The following is a 19,183-nucleotide window of genomic DNA, read 5'->3' as shown; positions in this document are numbered from 1 at the left end:
TCCAGGCCAACTCTTTAGGACCCCGTAGACTGTAGCCCTCCAGGCTGTTCTGCCCATGGGATTCTCCAGGCAGGAAGACTGGAGTGGGCTGCCATTCCCTTCTCCACAGAGGCATCTTAGAAGTTATTTATTGATGAAAAGAAATAGATGAAATAATGTATTAAATATGCAGTTTTCTCACAAATATTTTAAACTGACTCCCAACCACCTCATCAACTATTTGTGCCTATCTACATCACTTCATTCAAATAAAACTCACTCAAGTAAAACTCAAGAAAAAAAAACTCACTAAATTTATATAAAAATCTACTTTTCAGACGTATTTCTCACTTTTGTCATCTTGATTAGAAGTCCAATAAAGCCAATTCACTAGTAGAATAGGTTACTCGTGCTTGTTATGTAAATACTTGTAACAGGACCTTCTGTTGCCCAACCCCTGCTTACCTTAAAAACGTAGAGCTTGGCTATGAGAGCAGTTTATCAGTGACACCAAAACGAAAGTTGAGTGTTTCTAATACAACTTAAATCAACTCCAGCCAATTCAAAATTACAAGTGGAGCTGGAGATATTATATGTAGTCCTATGCGGCTGCTGCTGCTAAGTCACTTCAGTCGTGTCCGACTCTGTGCAACCCCATAGACGGTAGCCTACCAGGCTCCCCTGTCCCTGGGATTCTCCAGGCAAGAACACTGGAGTGGGTTGCCATTTCCTTCTCCAGTGCATGAAAGTAAAAGGAAGTCGCTCAGTCGGGTCCGACTCTTCATGACCCCATGGACTGCAGCCTACCAGGCTCCTCTGCCCATGGGATTTTCCAGGCAAGAGTACTGGAGTGGGGTGCCATTGCCTTCTCCAATGTAGTCCTATAACAGTCCCTAAAACTTTTAAGGAGTCTGCCCTTAAATTTCTTTGGCAAAGTATTTCAACTATGCCTACGCTGAGCTTTTGGAAGTATATAAGAAATGTTCAAAGCCCTGAATTAAACTCAAATAGCTTATTCTGAGGGTTTATATTCTGAGGGTTTCTAGTCCCCGTGTCCCATCACAGGGGAGGGCGGTGAGGCAGAATGAGCAGGGATTAAAGCCCCACTCCAGCAGCCTCGACCAAGCAGAACAGCTCTACTTTCAGCAAAGTACTGGTGGGAAGGGGATTAGGAGGTATGGCTTCCCAAGTAAGGAAACGAATTCTTCAAATAAAATCTTCTTCACCTAGCCAAGTTCATAAACCACCAAACTTACCACTTGATCCATATACAAAAATCCCCTGAGATGTAGTCATTTTAATTTGCTTCTACCACTGCAGAAGTGTGGCTCACAATGGGTCTTTTTGGTTTTGTTTGTTCTTCTAAAGAATTCTCAGGGAATGAAGGCCTTTTGGGTATGGGGGCAACTTTGAAACTACCACTGGTTTCAACCTTTATTGGATGATACTAGAACATGAGTATGGAGCAAACTCCAATAACCTATTTCTTTATGAGAAATGAAAACGTAAAATAACAGAGCTGTAGTGCCTATGGTACCGTATCATGTAATCCCAATGACTAAACATTGGTGTTAACTTCGAATGGGGAAGAGTTCAAGAGGCTCAGCGCAGTTTGCTTATTAAAAAAAAAAAAAAAGATTGATTATCATGTAAGTTATACATAATGGAGATTAAAAAATAAAAACTTGGCACCAAGTCCTGACACCTTGCAGGTACTGTGCTTAAAGTGCTGTCTGCATTACTTTAATCCTCACAATAATTGTGAGAGAAGTACAATTATTATGATATTACACACAAGAAAACTGAAACCAGTGAGGAAGTGTAACACCCCAAGATACAGTTATTTATGTTTACATCTGGATTTGTACTCCCATCTGTGTCTAAACTGCTTCTTTCACTTAATCACTACACAATACTACCTTTAATGAAAAAGAGAAATTTATTAACAGAAACAATATTAATAAAAGATCATTCAACATCATCATCAAAAAGTTTTAAAATGTTTGAGCTTGCAGAGAAAACACCTGAGATGTAAAAATAACAAATGCCAACAGAAGAGACTGCAAAAAGTGCATAGGATAAAGTCCAACTTAAATATCTATGTATGATCATACATGATGGATATATGTATGAAGAAAATAAAGAGATTAAAACAAAAAGAAGTCCCAGGTACAGGCTTCCTATGTAAGTAAAAACGTGCAGATCAGGAAATCCAGCTAGAAGACCAAGGTTTAACCAGTTTCTCATCCAAGACGAAGGCTTTTGCCTCTATTCTCTTTTTCAGTGTTAGAATTTAAAAATTAAGTCTCAGAGTCTATTCTACACCTGACCTTGTTACCATGGCTATATGAGTCTCAGTCATCCTTCTTTCTTCTGCTAACTTCCTTTCTCTGCTAACTTCCATCTTTAAGACATTAGATTGAAAGAGCCAGCTCTATGATCTATAAACACGAGTTCTCATAGTAAAACCTACGGACCACTTTTCTTACTGAATGAACTGTTTATAACCACCTATCCTTTTCCCAGGGAGTACGTATAATTTGGCTCATCGACTCTGAAACTATTCCACTGAATTCTTCCTCATCTCAGAGAATGTCAATTCCATCCTTACTCTTATTGCTCCAGTCAAGAATTAACAGCGATCCTTGAAGGCTTGGGCTTCCCTTGTGGCTCAGATGGTAAAGAATTCAGCTGCAATCCAGGTGATCCAGGTTCAATCCCTGGGTTGGGGAGATCCCCTGGAGAAGGGAAAGGCTCCCCACTCCAGTATTCTGGCCTGGAGAATCCTATGAACTGCAAAGACCATGGGGTTGCAAAGAGTCGGACATGACTGAGCCACTTTCACCTGAAGGCTTGCTCACTTTCCCTCCACCACTTTCCCTCCACCCACCCACAATCAATCCATCAGCAAAATCTGCTGACTTTATCTCAAAAGTAGACCCACAATCAGAACATACAATCTCAACTGCTAGCACCCTGACCATTTCCCTAACCATCTCCATCTCTCCTTATCCTGATTTATTTCTTCCCCCACAGCACGCAACACCTTCTAACATACTTTAATAAATCTTCCTTATGTTTACTGTCACCTCACTCAGTTCAGTTCATTCGCTCAGTCGTGTCCAACTCTTTGCGACCCCATGAATCGCAGCACGCCAGGCCTCCTTGTCCATCACCAACTCCCGGAGTTCACTCAGACTCACGTCCATCGAGTCCGTGATGCCATCCAGCCATCTCATCCTCTGTCGTCCCCTTCTCCCCCTTCCCCCAATCCCTCCCAGCATCAGAGTCTTTTCCAATGAGTCAACTCTTTGCATGAGGTGGCCAAAGTACTGGAGTTTCAGCTTTAGCATCATTCCTTCCAAAGAAATCCCAGGGCTGATTTCCTTCAGAATGGACTGGTTGGATCACCGTGCAGTCCACTCACTACCAGAATGTAAATTCCATGATGGCAGAGACTAGTCTCTCAGGTTCACAGATGTGGCTGGTCTTGTCTAGAACATCATCTTACACACTATAGGGCTCAAATGTTTGTTAAAATGAATCCAATATTAATGAGTAAGCACCTGATCAAGAGTGTTAAACTTCCAATAGTCTATACAGTCTTCAACAACTGGGTTTTAAAGCAGTAACAGAAGGTACATTAAAAGGCCAAGAAGTAGGTGAGCATTTCCTCCTTGAGCAAAGTGATTTGCAATCTCAAACAGCACTGGTTGAGAGTGTACAGAATGACAAGGTAAATCAGACTAGGCAAGCATGCTGCCCTTTGTTCAGATAAAAACCTCAATGGGCCATGACACAATAGAAACCTGTCTGGAGCTACCGTCTCATCTACCTATCTACATTCCTTCACTGTGCTAACTCCACTTCAGAATGTGTCCCAGATCTCACCTCTGCAACCATCAACGGCCACTTCACTGAGAGCAGTGACACGTGCTTCGTGTGTTACAGCTGTTTCCATGCTGGTGTGGGCAAGCAGCACTTCCCTCAGCTCCCTCGACACAGGCCCCAGGGTCCTGCTGATGTCAACGCAGGAAGAATCTTTCCCATCTCTGCCTCTCCACTAACACCTGAAGGGTTCATTAAAAACTTACTTTAATAACTAGCACTTCCCAACTCGAGTCCCAGGCACCACTTTTATACAATATGCACCAGATCATTTAATCCTCACAAAATCCCCCAAGAGGTAAGCATGATAACTGCTCCCAATTTACAGATGAGAAAATTTGAGGACATAGTAAAAGAATTACTAAGGAAGTCCAGAACCATCCTCTGTGAAGTAAAGATGAAGAATGTATCCTTTTACAACACTCCCCAGGAAGACATACATAAAAAGTAGAAATAAACACAACTCAGAAAAAAAAAAAATCTGCTAATCAATTCAGAGGAAATGATGCAATCTGGGAATCATCTTCTGTAACCCCTAATGAAATAATGTTCTGAGGCAATGGTTATGGTGGATGCTAAAAGGTGAAAACGTCTGACGGGGACTTCAGAATGGATGGATGAAGTTGACAACAGCTGCCTCCTGACATGACGCTATACCCCAGAATTCTTGCAAAAACATCAAGTAAATACAACCTGTCGACTCTGCTGGGATTCAGATTTAAGCAAGTCAATTGTAGTGACACATCTAAGACAATTTAGGACATCCGTATATGGATATCAGATGTTAAGGAATTATAGTTAGGTGGCAAAAAGGCACTGGTTTTTGTTTGTTTTTAAGCCCTTACCTTTCAGATATATACTAAATATTTACAGGATAATTTTTGTACCTGCATTTGCTTTGAAGGACTCCAGCAAAAACTGACTTAGTATTTGCATGCACATACACACGTGTGTGTGCGAGTTGCTCAGTTGTGTCCAACTCTTCGTAACCCCAACTGATTCAGAATGATTAATAAATGCTAAATCCAATGGAAGACTGCTGGAGAAAAGAATATTCAGTCTCAAGTTTGTCACTTCATAAACCACTTAATAATTTCTAAAGGAAGAAAAGTACATTAATAATAGAACAATCTGGTGGATATCACCCATACCAAATGATTGCGTGACATCCTCAGAGTGGGACAAACTGACCTGTCTCCTGGTATAATACTTTGATATCCCTGTGCAATATTCCTGCCAACAATGTTTAACCTATCTCTTATCATGAGAAAGCAACTAGACAAATTCAAATCGAGGGACTCTCCAGACCAGAGGGCCTGGACTCTTCAAAGTGACAACGTCTTTAATGACAAACAATGGTTCACGATCTATTCAAGATCAAGGAGACTACATAACAACCAAATGCATGAACCTTGATTGAATACTAAATTAAACAAGTAAAGGCTAACACTGGAATAAGGTAAACCTGAACACAAACTGAACATTCTGCAATTGCATTGTAGTAATGTCAAACCTGATTGTAATGGTCATGCTATGGTTAGAAAGTCCTTATTCCTAAGAAAGGCATGTCAACAATACCTGCAACAAATGGTACAGATAAAGAGCCAACAGGGCAAATTTTAATCCCCAGTGATCTAGGGGAAAAGTATACAAGTGTTACCTGAAAGATTCCTACAACTCTTCTAAAGGTGTAAAATTTTAAGATAAAAAAATATGAAGTACTCCAGCAAAAAATAAACGAATAAAAGGAAGGGGTAGTGGAGATAAAGCAAGAGTGCTAAACATTGATAACTGTTGAAGCTGGGTGATAGGTACAATACAGAGATTCGTTAAACAAGTTACTTCTGTGTATGCTTGAGCCCAGGTCTTAATTCTCACTTCTACAAAACGGAAAAAAAACATGTGCTTCAAGTCAACATCATCAAGACAGATTACTAATCAAGGTAGATTACTAGGTAGAAGTCCTGGGAGAGAGAAGTAAGCATTCAACAACCATCATATACTGTCAATTCTTTCGGGATAGGCTTGGAGACGACCTACAAAATAGAAGCCTGCTAGACTGAATGCATGTTAATATAATCACTCCAACATGTCTGCACTCACCTCTGCTCTTCTGCCCACAGCTAGTGGCCAAGGCTCGCTCCCCCGCTGAAGTCTCAGCCTTGCCTGAGCACTGCAACAGAAATACCTTAACGCCACACTTTGTCCCTTTATCTTGATGTTTCTCTTCACAGCACCTACTCGTCTGCCTCCCTCATTAGAATGCAAGCCCCAAGAAAGCTGCAACTTTTTCCTATAGTTTACAACACATGGTAGTGGTAGGCACTCAAAATAGATATGAAACACTTCCTTTAGTCTAAAGCAACTTTTTGGCTCTAATACTATTACAGTGGATGCGGTGATCAAAAGTTTAGCTGCTAGCTTTGAGACTGCCTTTAGGATCCTAACTTGGCACCTCACTGAGCTGTGTGGTCATGAGTACCTTTCTGCTTCAGTGTTTTCGTGTGTAAAATGGAGAATACACACGCATACACACACATATAACACACACACACACAATACACACACCTTGCTTAAAACAGCCACTGAGGATTAGGTATTATAAGCCGTAAGTTTGACAGATGTGGGGCATCCAACCATGTCAACTTGTGGTGGTTTACCTTCATGCTTTCCGTTCGTATCTTACTTGGTTCCAATTTTATGTTCCTAGAAAAACTGTTCCTAGAAGAAGAGAGGCCAAGAAGTTTCTCATTTTTCCATGAGACTGAGGCCAGAAAATGTAAACACAAGAGTCTTCCTGGTAAACCAGATTCTAACTCCCAGGAGGCCAAGTCATAAAACAGAAGATCCTGAAATTGGGATGATTCCTCAGGCAGATGCTTTTGGTTAGAAAACTTTTAAATCTTCTAATCTTCTCAAAGGTTTGGGGAATACAGGATTTTCAAGAAATAAACAACAGGACCATGAACAGGCTAACAGTTTTTGGAAGGAATGGTCGAGATCATGCCCTGAACAGAACCTAAGAAGTGAACATAAAACTGAGGTATGGTTTTGTAGATTACAAATCCAGGTGATTTTTCTCTTACATTTCAAAGACAGAACAAGTAAAATACAGAGAAATAAGATCAGAAATGCTTTCCTTAGATGTCAGAAGGCAGGAGATCTTGAAATTGTAAGTAGCTTCCAATTATTTCATCCAAATCAGGTAAAATATTTAATAAAGGAAAGGGTATTAGGAGGAATTTCTTCACTTTAATCTTCTTAAACTGGATTTGCACAAACTCCTGGTCCTCAGAGAATGCCTCATAAGAACGGCATTCCTGAAACCAATCAGGCTACTAGAGTCAACGTTACAAAACTGCACTCTCATGTCACTGCCAACAAAACAGAAAACAGTATACCAGCACAAAAGAATGAGAATCAAAACCACCTACTACTGGGTCATATATTTACCTTGGTTGAAGCCAACTTTTTAAAAACGACACTTTAAGTACACCTTCCGTGTAATATATACCTGACAAAGATCCTACCTCCAAACTTAGTTGACCACCATGCAGCCAAGGTGTTCTCGTACTAAACTGCTGCTGCTGCTGCTAAGTCGCTTCAGTTTCCGACTCTGTGTGACCCCATAGACAGCAGCCCACCAGGCTCATAGCAATCTGGCTGTTATAGCTGCCCTTGGGTTTCTACACCTGACAAAATCAAAGCATTTTAATGGCCAAGGAGACATTTAAACATCGAAGTCTAAACAAAGACAAAACCAGGAATTTTTTATTTCTTTGGCAGCACCATGGGGCTTGTAGGATCTTCATTCCCTGGCCAGGCATAAAACCCGCACACTCGGCAGTGATAGCTCAGAGTCCTAACAACTGGACCACCAGGGAATTCAAAACCAGGAATTCTTGATGCTAGGGCAGAAACAGGCAAATGCCAGTTTATGAGCACTGAGTGCTTCAGATGGAGGTTTTAAGAAGCCTCTGCTTTCACCTGCAATTCCATTTTTAAGCTCTCATCCATGTCAATCTCTACTGAAATGTTCCCAAAGTGGGTAGGGATTCCCTTAACTAGGGCACTATAATCGCAATAAAAATGATGAGGGAGATGAGTGGGAACAAGTCAACTGGACCCTGGACTTGAAAGGGAAGAACCAACTGGACCCAAGTTTATTTGCAAACTGCTGTAGAGTACCTGGAGTGGGAGTGGGGAAGCAACAAAGACACAGAGGGAAAGTCAGTCAGGGTCATGACTTGGCTTCCGTTCTATGGAAACATGAAGACTGGCCAAAAATTGTAACGTCACATCATCCCCTTGATCTACACTCTGACTAGAGGAAACACCTAATTTTTTTTTCATAGTAATACTATATTCCAAGGGTCATGTGTCATATAAGCTAACGTGAATTTCATAGACATACCCTGAGGAAAAATGTCATCTTCTAGATAAAGCAGACTCTTTCAAGAAGCATTATTTCAAACCTGTAGGACTTCAGTACAGCAGTTGTAAACCAAACTGTACTAAAGCATCCTTAAAATAAGCAATCACCCAGATGTCTAAAGACAAAGTGGACTATGAATACCCATTTCTGACAGTTCACACTAAGTCATACCTCAGTCTTTGTGTGACTCTCTGAAGTCTGTACGCTTGGCCGAAATGGGCATACAGAATCCACTAGTCCAAATAAACTGATCCTTTTAAACACCTGGATGTGTTTGCCATTTACTATTAGTCCTATTTTAAATCAATGGTCAATTAACTAGATGGGTTCCGTCAATGTAAGCGGCAATTTCTGTAACCTAAATCTTGAAAGAGGTCCAAAGGCAATTAAGGATGTCTTTAAAGAACATCTAAAACCCATTATCTAAATCAGAAATTACAAGATGTTAGCCAAACCTGACCAACATTTCCTTAGATCCATGGTGCTTCAATACCATGGTGCAAACATCTAAAAATGTAACAAAGACAAAAAGTAACCCCAAAAAATCAACTTCCTGTAATATCTGGAGTTGTGGCTAAGAATAGGATAGAAAAAGACAAGCTGGCAAAACCAGGCCCGCACTCCCCATGGCAATAATACACAGTGGTAGTAGGCACCAGCACCACCAGTATGAGCAAGCATGCACACACGCCCCTGTAGCAGCTCCACCATTTTGCCACAGGCCCACTAACCCCTTTCAGTCTTTGAATTACAACATTACAAACTCCAACAAAATAATCTAAGCCTAATTCATACTTACCAGTTTTAACACACCAAAGTCAAGAGAATTCAACACATAACCTTTCTATTTCTCAGACAACTTTGTTAACAGTTTTCATTGACTCATGGACATATTTACTTCACACTGCCATCTCCAAACACAATGAAAATGATTTTTAAATTACCAGCATTACTATTCAATCTTATTAGTCACATTCTTATCTCTTCATCCACTATTATACACTCACACACATTTCTCAAATCTGCTTCATAAGTGCTCGATATTCTGTATCATCCAGTATCTCATTATGGAGCATCAGAATAAAATAATCCAGTACAAAAAAAGTCACAAATTAAGTCACAAATTTCTGAAACAAAGTTGGGCTTAAGAGGCTGACAGTTAAATATACATCAAAATAAAACGTGCATTCTCTTGTAAATAGTCTTGAAGATTTGGATCATAGGTACCTCTGGCTTACAAGATAATTATTTAAAATTCAATCATGTTAATGACATATATACATTCCAGCAAGTATACTATAATGCAAAATACTGTTTTAATTCCTTTATAGAAATAAAATCTGTACCAATAGGAATGGAAAAAAAAAACCTCTTTAAAAAATCAACTATTAAATGGAAAGATATAGTCTTATGATACATTGCTCCATCAAAAATTAAAAGTTAGAAAAAAATAAATGAAAAGAAAAGTACTAACTTAAGGTATCACATGGCAACAGAAATTGATTAGGCTATGAGCCACCAGCTCCATGTGTCGGTTTTACTGAAACAGGGTCATCCCTGAAGTTTCAGCAGCAATTCAGCAAACAGCAATCAAAATTTACTTGAAGATTAAGATACTAAGCTTTCCCCTCACCTGCCTCGTCATTTTGAGACTTACGAGCCTATCTAAAGTAATTCTTTTCTTTAGATTTTCTTTGCTTTCTCCAACCTTTTCCTCACTTAAAATACACCTAAGTCTAACGAAGTACTAGTTATACAAGGTCAGATGAGAGACAGAGATGAAACAACGTCCAGCTTCAAATAGTTTAGTTCTTGATGAGGAATCCCAGTGCACTCAGCCTGGCAAAGGCTGGCAGCTGCTGAATCAACACTGCACATCTGTCTGACAGAGAGGCTGTTCCATGCAGTGTTCATTCACCGGACGCCTCACATACATTCTACATTTCACAGATGCAAAAGCTCAACCTTACTTAATTAGCATGCAAGCTATTAGGATGCACGGCTCATGTTCACTTCTAAAACTTTCATGTTCAACTCAAAAACTTTTGAGCAAATGCTGTATGTCAGGTTTGACTCAAGTCTTGGATTCTGGTAGCTTAAACAAAATTTATCTTCTGGAGTCTCTTCATTAATAAAGTGGGAATAATGGAAAATTACACAATAAAGTTTAATACCTTGGCTGAGAGCACAAAGGTACTTTAATGACATACTGAACACCTACTGCCTCCAAGGTTATGTTACCAACTCATCTTCAAAGACCCTCCAACTGACGGATCACTCCCATTTCACAGACAGAAATGAGGATCCAAGAGGGTTACAATTCCTTGTAGGCAGGTGCCGGGAACCAAATCCAGGTTCACTGTCTCTAAAGCTCTTTCTGCTGCCCCACTGTCAGTTCTTTGTTTATTCCAACATAACACAACCAGGACCTTCATTTCAGATCTTTTGCTCTTCTATTCATTGAGAAAACAAAAACTGGAGCACTGACTGAAGCGGAAGCGTCTGTATCCAAAACAATCATTCACAAAAGTATTAAGTAGAAAAGGGATTAAAGCTGCAAGAGGAAATTTAAAAAAAATCATACATACCTTAAACATTTTACCTACATTTAATACATAAGTGTATTTCCCAATCTTAGTATGGAGTCAAGCCCTTGAGAGAATGGGACTGATGACGTAGAGCTCCTTGCTGAAGTTCCTTCTGCTTGATCTAAACCGTTATCTATAAATCCATCATCTACCATCTCCATTCCAGTTTCACCAAAGTGCAAAGCTTTAAGGAGTCCTTGTAAAGCAGTCTACATACAGAATCATCCTGGACTATTGTTATCTTCTCTCCACCACTTTATGACAGCTATATCTGATTCTACAGCCATTATTTTAGGGACTCACCTTCAGTATGTTTTTCCAAAGAATCCAACTTGGTTTTCAGGAGAGGAAAAAGAAAAGTTTGCACTCATTTCATCAGTTTACATATTTCAATTATTATATTATAAAACCAAGATTACCTGCCATGAAATAGTCGTGGAAACCAACACAACTTCTGGTAAGCATACAACTCCCTCAGTGCAACGTGCACTGATCCGAAAGCAACTTACTAGCACCAGAGGTCAGCATGCTGTCTCAGAGTCAAGAACTGCTTTAGACTGATGGGAACAGGAAGCCCCAAGGCAGCTAAACAAGCATCAGCCTTGTGGGTAAAGCAGAGCAGACGTGAAACAGACCTGTCCCTCAAGCACAGGTAACCTACCAAAGGGGCTGTGAAACATTCACCAATAAACTGTAACACTAACAAGAAAGCTGTCCACAGGATAAGACACAGAAACACACCATGCAAATTCAAAGGAAAGATTACAATTCATAACAGTGCAGGTCCACAGTATTTGTTTCATACACCAACTGAGTCAAAATGAACTCGAGGTATGTTTTCTTGGAGATGATCATTCCAAGAAAAGCAGTGTCACACAGGCACCAAAGGAAATTAAAGGGAATGAAATTTATAGGGATATACAGCAATTTTCTTTACTCAGTACTGTACAAAAATGGAGAATCAAAGAAATTAAAAGATAAGGTTAAAATAAAAGACTGGAGTCGTATCACAGGTGGCCTTGGATGCCAGACTTCATTCCGAGTATCTCTGAGAAAGAGCACATTTCTGAATGTGCTGTAATTTGGCAATGGTGTTGACACAATCAACTGATATGGGAACGTGATGAAGTAATCAAAAAGGCATCACTACACAATGCTTTGTAACAATGGTTTGTATTATTTCCCTAAAAATGCATCCCAATTTAACTCTTACAAAGTACTTCAAGAACTTGTATCTCGGCACCCCAGAAAGCATATTTATAGGCATGGATTACCCTCCCCTCAGCAGTATCTTAGAGATCATCTAAGAAACTGCAAGAACCCAGGCAAGAAACCTAAGTAGCTCAGCTAGGGCAGAGAAGAGACTATATGGGAATGAGACTGCAGGAACAAAGAGTTGGGTTGGTTTAGCCCCACGTGACAGAAAACAGGAGCCACAAACAGAAACAACTCAGGCAAGTTTGGGGGTAGGCGACTCATTAAGTTTGAACCAAACCAAGTCAGCAGTACCATGGGAATATAACAGCACAGAAAAGCACAAAATGCCAGAGTTCTTGGCTTGTTACCAAAGAAAGGCAAACCACATGAAGGTCAAACCATACAAAGGCAAAGATACAGTATAGAAAGAGGAGGGAAAGGAAGGGATCAAAGCAGAAATCCCAGGATAGAGCACCGTAAGAAGTTAAGACAAATGGTCAACCTAGGAAATTATGTCTGTTTCCTCTAAATCAGGGGTCAGCAAACTTTTTTGTTGTTGTTGTAAAGGACCAGATAATAAATATAAACAAATGAATAGGGTTATGTTCCAACACATCTGTATTTATGGACTCTGATATTTGAATTTCATATAACTTCCATAAAAACTTTTAATTTTTTCCCAACTACTTAAAAATGTAAAATCCTTCGTTAATCCTACAGGCCACACAAATGCAGGCAACAGGTCAGATTTGGCCTGTGAGCCATAGTTTGCCAACTGATATTTGGAGCACAACAAGGATATCAGGACTGGATTAACTGTCTTTTTCCAAACTTCTGATGGTAGTTTTTCCTTCAGATAAATTGGTAACTTACCAGATATTCATTAAATGTTAATGACTTCTTTAAATCTGACTAATTCCTTCAATTTGATTCCCCTGAGAAAGATTAACTACATGTGTTGGCAAACAGTCCCTGTTGGTTTAGAATTGCCTTCCACTAAACAGATGCATTCCTCATGATGAACAGATAAATCCTACCTGTATTACAAATACAGTGAAGGTACTAGATGAAAACATTACTCTAGAATTTCTTCATTGCTTTCAAACTTAAAAGTTTTCCTTGGAGTGATTTTATAATCTAAAGAAAGGCTGAGAGGCTTCAATGGTAGTCTGCATTGTGAAAACATCTAGATTTTGAAAGGCAACAAACATCTGCATTGCATGTGCGAGTCACAAAGAAAAATAAGAAAGTTTAGTGCAGAAAGTCAACTTATGACCAGCAGTCTTCACACATACAAACCATGTCTGGTGAGGAAGGCTTCCTCAGCCCCCAGCCACTCCTTGTACCTTAGCTGTAGCTCAGGGGCAGAGACAGCATTCCTTCTTCAATCGCTTGATGCAGCAATGAACTGGAAACCCAAGAAAACTTTAGTACCAAGTCAAAGTACGACACTGCTTGCCCACAAGGCTGAGTTCTTTCCTTACTGGGTAACTGTTTTAAGTGATCTGATTTCAAGTAGACAAAGCACAAAGGGTGGTTACTGAAGATAAAGATACAAGCTAAACTGTTATGGGCACTCTGGTGAGGAGAAAAAAAAAAAAAAAAAAAAACAAACAGTCATCTGACAACTAGAACAAGGATGTTTCCATTTGAACTTGTCTGCCACCACCTGACAGCAAAAGTACCACTAGTTCCTAGTTATCAAATATTGCCAAGCAAGCCAAGCTACGATGACCTACGGGTGGCCAGTCTCATACTGAGTTCCTGGTTAGACCCTACGCCCCCAGAAAGTATCTAAAATGCTAACAGTTTGCGGAAACTACTTTCACAAGACACTAAACTTGGGATACAACTCTAGAATACACTTTTGCCAGGTCTTCTAATCAAAAAAGCTTGACTGAAGAAAAATATGATAAACTCTTCCCTGCATTATCAGAAAACCTATTGCCTTTGTACAATTATAGAAACTAGAATATAACTATACTTCTATTTCTAAATGTATAAAACCCAAGTCATAAACTCAGCACATCATAAAACTCTTTACTTGCAAAGAACTATTTCAATGGGCTACCTTAAAATTTTAAATATAATCTGACTTTCAATGAAATTAAATATGAAAGATACTGAACATAAACTTGTGAAATCTGTTTTAATGAAAAAGATTTTCAAAGTAGCCATCTGCTTTTACTTCTATTTGAAAAAATACAAGAGGATATATAAATGCTATTTTATTGTACACACCTGTATTTACTTAGAATTAAACTAAGAATTAGAACTAATTATTGTTTAAACCATTAACCTTTAACTCTTCGTGGAAAAATTCCTGAGTAGCAATGAGAAGAGTTCAGGAAAAAATATTTTCCCAGGGATTTTACAACTCTAAATATTCCAACTGGTTATCAGCCTTTGGGCAAACATGACAACACATGTTAAGTGTTCCTAAACTAAGTAACCAAAAAATATAAATGTTCTACATAGATCTCTTTTTAACCTCAAAATTCCTCTTCCCGAGCCTATCCCAAATGTATAAATTTTTCTACAAAGTTCAGGTTTTCAACACAGTACATGGCTTTAAAGTTAAAAACCTGTCGATTCCTTCTTTTACCTAGCTTAAATGAAGTGCCAATCTTTTGTATCAAATTTCAAACTGAACTCAACAGACATAACCCATTTCTCAAACTCTCAAAGAGAAGGGACCTCAGAAATCAGAGTCATATCTCACCCACCAAAGTCATGACCTCTCATCTCCTCTACTTACCTAAACTTCCCACAGTAAGAGGTCAGCGGGAAGGTGGAGAGAAAACTCATCATCTCACAGGTACTTTGTTAATTTTTCAGTTGTTGGAAAATGTCTTCCAGAGACTGGACTGAGACTGCTTGCAGTGTGTGGTCTTTCCTCTGCAGCTATGTCCTTCCACACTACAGCCTTGAATACTTTGTTTGCAAGAAGTGAATGTAACTCTCACAATGCTAATCTATGATAAGCTTCTCAAAACCTTTTTATTCTGGAGACTCTTCTACATAATGGTCTAATACTGGTCTAAGCATCCACCTTCTCAAATGGCTTTAATCATGACCTTTAAAAGTCTAATTTCACCACATCCATGACTTCACTGCATCAATTTTCAGAATTAAAGTTATCTACTTTTCGCATCAGATTATGGAAATAAGACAACTTTATATATACGTGTTTAATAAAACTCAAGCTAAATGGTACCTGCAAATAAATTTCTTCTTGGGAGGTCTGGCATCTACATTCCTAAGTGCACAGACTTGCAAGTGCAAAAAAAGCAGACTCACACTGACTCCCAACTGCAAACAGAGAAAACGTCTGAGTGACTAACACACAACTGAATATAGTTCAGTAAGGATTCATTCTACGTATTACACCCTGAAATCTTCCAGTGGGGACCCGTATAGAGACTGCTACAAAGCAGCGGGGCTCCAACACAAGAAATGCTATGGAAGCCTCAACACAGTATCTGCCTCTTAAATCCAATGCCTCTTCCACGCTCAATTTTAAGGACTCTGAGCTAGGGAGTCAAAGGAAATACAAGAGTTGGAGAAGGAAACGTAATACACCCTAAAGACAGGAGGAATGCTCTTCAGGCCTAGGGTGGTGGTTTAGTGTCTAAGTCAGGTCCAGCTCTTTTACAACCGCACGGACTGTAGCCCAACAGGCTCAAACACTCTTCAGGCCTATAGAATATCCCTACCCCCTAAAAGAAACAGGAAAATCTCTCTAAGAATCTATGAAAAGACTGCAAAAATTAGTTTCAACATCCATATTTAAGAATTACCTAGAGTATTCCCTCCATTCCAAAATACATAAATGACTTGAGGGAGGTGGAAATTAAGTCATCAAAAAGGTACACCGTAAGAGACATACACATTTCAGAATCTAAAAATATAAAAGATATGCTACTTAAAATTGGAGTTACATACAATATGCTACCTACAGCAGAACCACAAAACTGCTGCATGTTAGAAAGCTTTCCCTAAAGTCTGTCAAAGCTCATCATAGCATTTTTCATTTATTTCCCCCAAAGTATTGATCTTATTTTAGAACTCAATTTTCCCAAATTGAAAGCAAGCAGAACTTGGAAGACAGGAAGTTTTGTGTTTGTTACTCAAATTGACAACCTACTCAAAAGCAAGTTTTATGAATACAAAAAAGAAAGGGTTTCTTTTTTAATCGTTTAATCTTACTTTATTTAGGTCAAGATCTCTTCAACATAACTTCATCATCATTGTTACAATGTCCTTATCTGCAGCCATGGAGGCCTACATCTCCAGGCAGGAGTTCACCTTGATTATCTGCAAAGCACCCCCCCACACAAACTTGCCAGGATTTCAAGAAAGGTTAATTGAATTATTATTTTAAACTGCACTATGTAGCTTATCTGGAATAAAAATATGTGTGCTCCACACCACAGATGATTGAATAGTGGTTGTTACAGCATACAAAAAAAAAGTATATAACATAATAAATACATTTAACATACTAGAAGCTCTGTGAGCATATGTACAGTACTCGGCAGCTATGCTAAAGACAAAGAAGAGTTCTGAATTTTCATTTCAAAGGTTTATAGAATAAACAAACACTATACACACTGACTCATGATACTTGCTTTCTCCCTAAAACAAGGTGAAACAAAAGAAATTTCAATACATTTCCCAAGTTCTGATACCTCCTAAAACGGGTAAGTTAAAAGGAAGATTTTTTTTCATTGTTCCTATTCTCTTTAAGCACTACATTTTAGAGGGAAGTGGGCCAAGAAAGCGGTAATACTTAAGAGGCTAAACAATGCAACCTTAACGTCTCCCAAATTCAGGAAGAACAAGCTTGAGGCCACAACAGCAAGCCTGACCAGTCTCTCCAGACCTGATCCAGAGACACTGGTGCCTTCCCAGCTCACAGTGTGCAAAGAACGTAAAAATTTCCTAATGCTCTGGGATTGGTAGTTTTCCAATAGCCCAAATTTAAGTACCACCTAACTTTCTAACAGCTCGTTTTCAAAACTGACCCGAAATATACAATGTGCCCAAGTCTCTGGCGCTGTTAAGAAGCTAGCTATGTTCCCTAAGTCCAAACATCAATATTTTGTTGTTGTTGTCGTTATCTATACCTGCAGGGGAAGGGGGGGGGTAGAGGAAAAAAAAAAGCATACACCACACGCTACGTTACCAAATTCACAGAAGAATGGGGGTTTCGGCGACGGCTTGAGGAGCACCTGACCCAGAACAGAGAACGCAGAGCGGCTCCGGGCTGCGAGGTCCCTGTCCTTGGCCACACCATTCCCTGGAGTGGAACGGGCTTGCAGGATCGCTTAGCATCCCTCCAAATCTGAAATCCCCTACCTCAAGAGCAATCAAAAGCAGGGCGGGGGGAAGGGGGGGAAGCCAAGTTTCTTCCGGAAGGCGCAAAAATAAAAAATAAAAATAAAAAAATAAGGGCACAACTTGGATGAATGAAAACTGGGCTAAGGGCACCCGGAGTAGGACTGCCGCTGAAGTCAGAAAAAGAGAAAGTCAAAGAATTTTTTTTTTTTTTAACGTGAGAGCCGGTTCTACGCGACCGTGGTCCAGGCACAACCGCGCGCGCACGCGCGCGCGCGCACACATACACACACACACACGCTTTGGAGAAGGTTTTATTGAGCACGGACGGTTCCGGGGCGGCCGGCGGGCGCTACAGTGGAGGGCGGGCGGGCGGCGGAGGCAGTCTGAGGCGAGTGGGAGGCGGCGGAGCGGGGCCGGCGACGAGGCAGCTTCGCGACGGCGGGCGCGCGGGGGGCCCCGGGCTCCGGGCCCGCGCTGGCGCGTGTCCTCCCCGCGGACCTTCTCCCTGGGATCCCGAGGGCCGGCCCGTGCCCCCACCTCCCGTCTCCCGCCCGCCCGCCCGCCCGGCGAGGCCGCGTGCGAGGCACACACCCTCCCGCGCCGGCACACCCCCGCCTCCCGCGCGCACGCGGCCTCGCCGGGCCGGCGGGGGCCTCCCCCCCTCCACAAGCGCCCCCTCAAGCAAGAACGCCCGCCGCCCCGGTCCCCCCGCCTCCCCCCTCAACCTCCGGCCGCGCGGGGACTGAGGGAAGGGGCGGCGGCGGCGGCCTAGCGGGGAAGGCGGGCTCTGAGGAGAGATGAGGTGGTGGGGGGGGCGGTGGGAAGGTCACTTACCCGCTGCATGGCTTTCAGGATCAAAGCCAGCTCGTAGCGGGGCATGCCCGAATGGACGGCGCGTGGCTTCCGCACCGAGCCGGCTCCCGGGACACCGGAGTGGGGGGGGGTGGTGGGCTGACCCGCGCGGAGAAGCTGACGGGCTTGACTGACTGGGCCGGAAGGCTCCCGGGCGGCGACAGCACGCTCCGGCCGCGCGAGCCCGGGCTTAAAGGCGCTGGCAGCTGCGCAGACGGGCTGCCACGCCCCCTCGGCGGGCCACACCCCCCACACGGGCGCCAGGCCACGCCCCCTCCTTAAGGCGGCCGCGCCGCGCCCCCATCGAAAAGCCCGGCTCTCAGCGGCGCGCGGGCCCCACCGGGGACCCTCCCCCGCCCCTCCCCCGCCCCACCCCACCCCCAGTCCCCCGGCAGGGCCCGCGCGACTGAGCGGAGACGCGCTGCGGGGTCTCTCCGGCCGGAAGCCGCCAGTAGCCACCGATCGCCACCCCCCCGACCCTGCTGCGGCCGCGCTGGCTACGTATGCTTCTCGAACCAGCTGGAACTTTCCAGGCCTCCCATCTCGTCCTGAGCGGCGGGCGAGCCTGCCCCCCCCGTGTGCGCGTGCGCTGCGGTGCGGTGCGGTGCGGTGCGGTCCGTGCGCGCGCGTGCGCGCCCGCGTGCGTCCCTACTCCGCGACTCCGGGGCGCGAGGGGCCTGGTTCACGGCCACGCTTCTCCGCGCGGGAATGTCTGCGGGACACGGGGTTCTCTTTCCCCGCACCCCCGCCCCACCCCCGGCCGCTCACCCAGATTCTGGAACGTTCTGCAGCTTGGATCTGCGTCCCGCCCCCCCACCACACACCACCACCCCCTACTCCGCAGGGGGAGCTACCTGGGTGGGCTGCCCTAAGCGCCCTTGCCTTCAAGCTCTCCTTTTCC

General features: G+C 42.3%; 1 protein-coding gene across 2 annotated transcripts in view; it reads right to left on the bottom strand.

Moving 5' to 3' along the window:
* Window positions 1-18,459, bottom strand: part of SLC5A3 (solute carrier family 5 member 3) — a 33,843-nt gene extending 15,384 nt beyond the window's left edge. Inside the window, exon 1 of one of the 2 annotated variants that reach the window (XM_040228615.1) lies at window positions 18,265-18,459. The gene's annotated coding sequence lies outside the window, so the exon portion shown is untranslated. Of the gene's footprint in view, window positions 653-18,264 lie in introns of those variants that run through there. The other variant, XM_040228626.1, reaches the window with a different exon arrangement.
* Between the last annotated feature and the right edge of the window lie 724 nt (window positions 18,460-19,183).

This window comes from Oryx dammah, unplaced genomic scaffold (genome assembly GCF_014754425.2).
Source record: "Oryx dammah isolate SB20612 unplaced genomic scaffold, SCBI_Odam_1.1 HiC_scaffold_2, whole genome shotgun sequence".
NCBI classification, from domain to species: domain Eukaryota; kingdom Metazoa; phylum Chordata; class Mammalia; order Artiodactyla; family Bovidae; genus Oryx; species Oryx dammah.
Note: the sequence above shows the minus strand (reverse complement) of the source record. Positions and strands in the feature narration are given on the sequence as shown.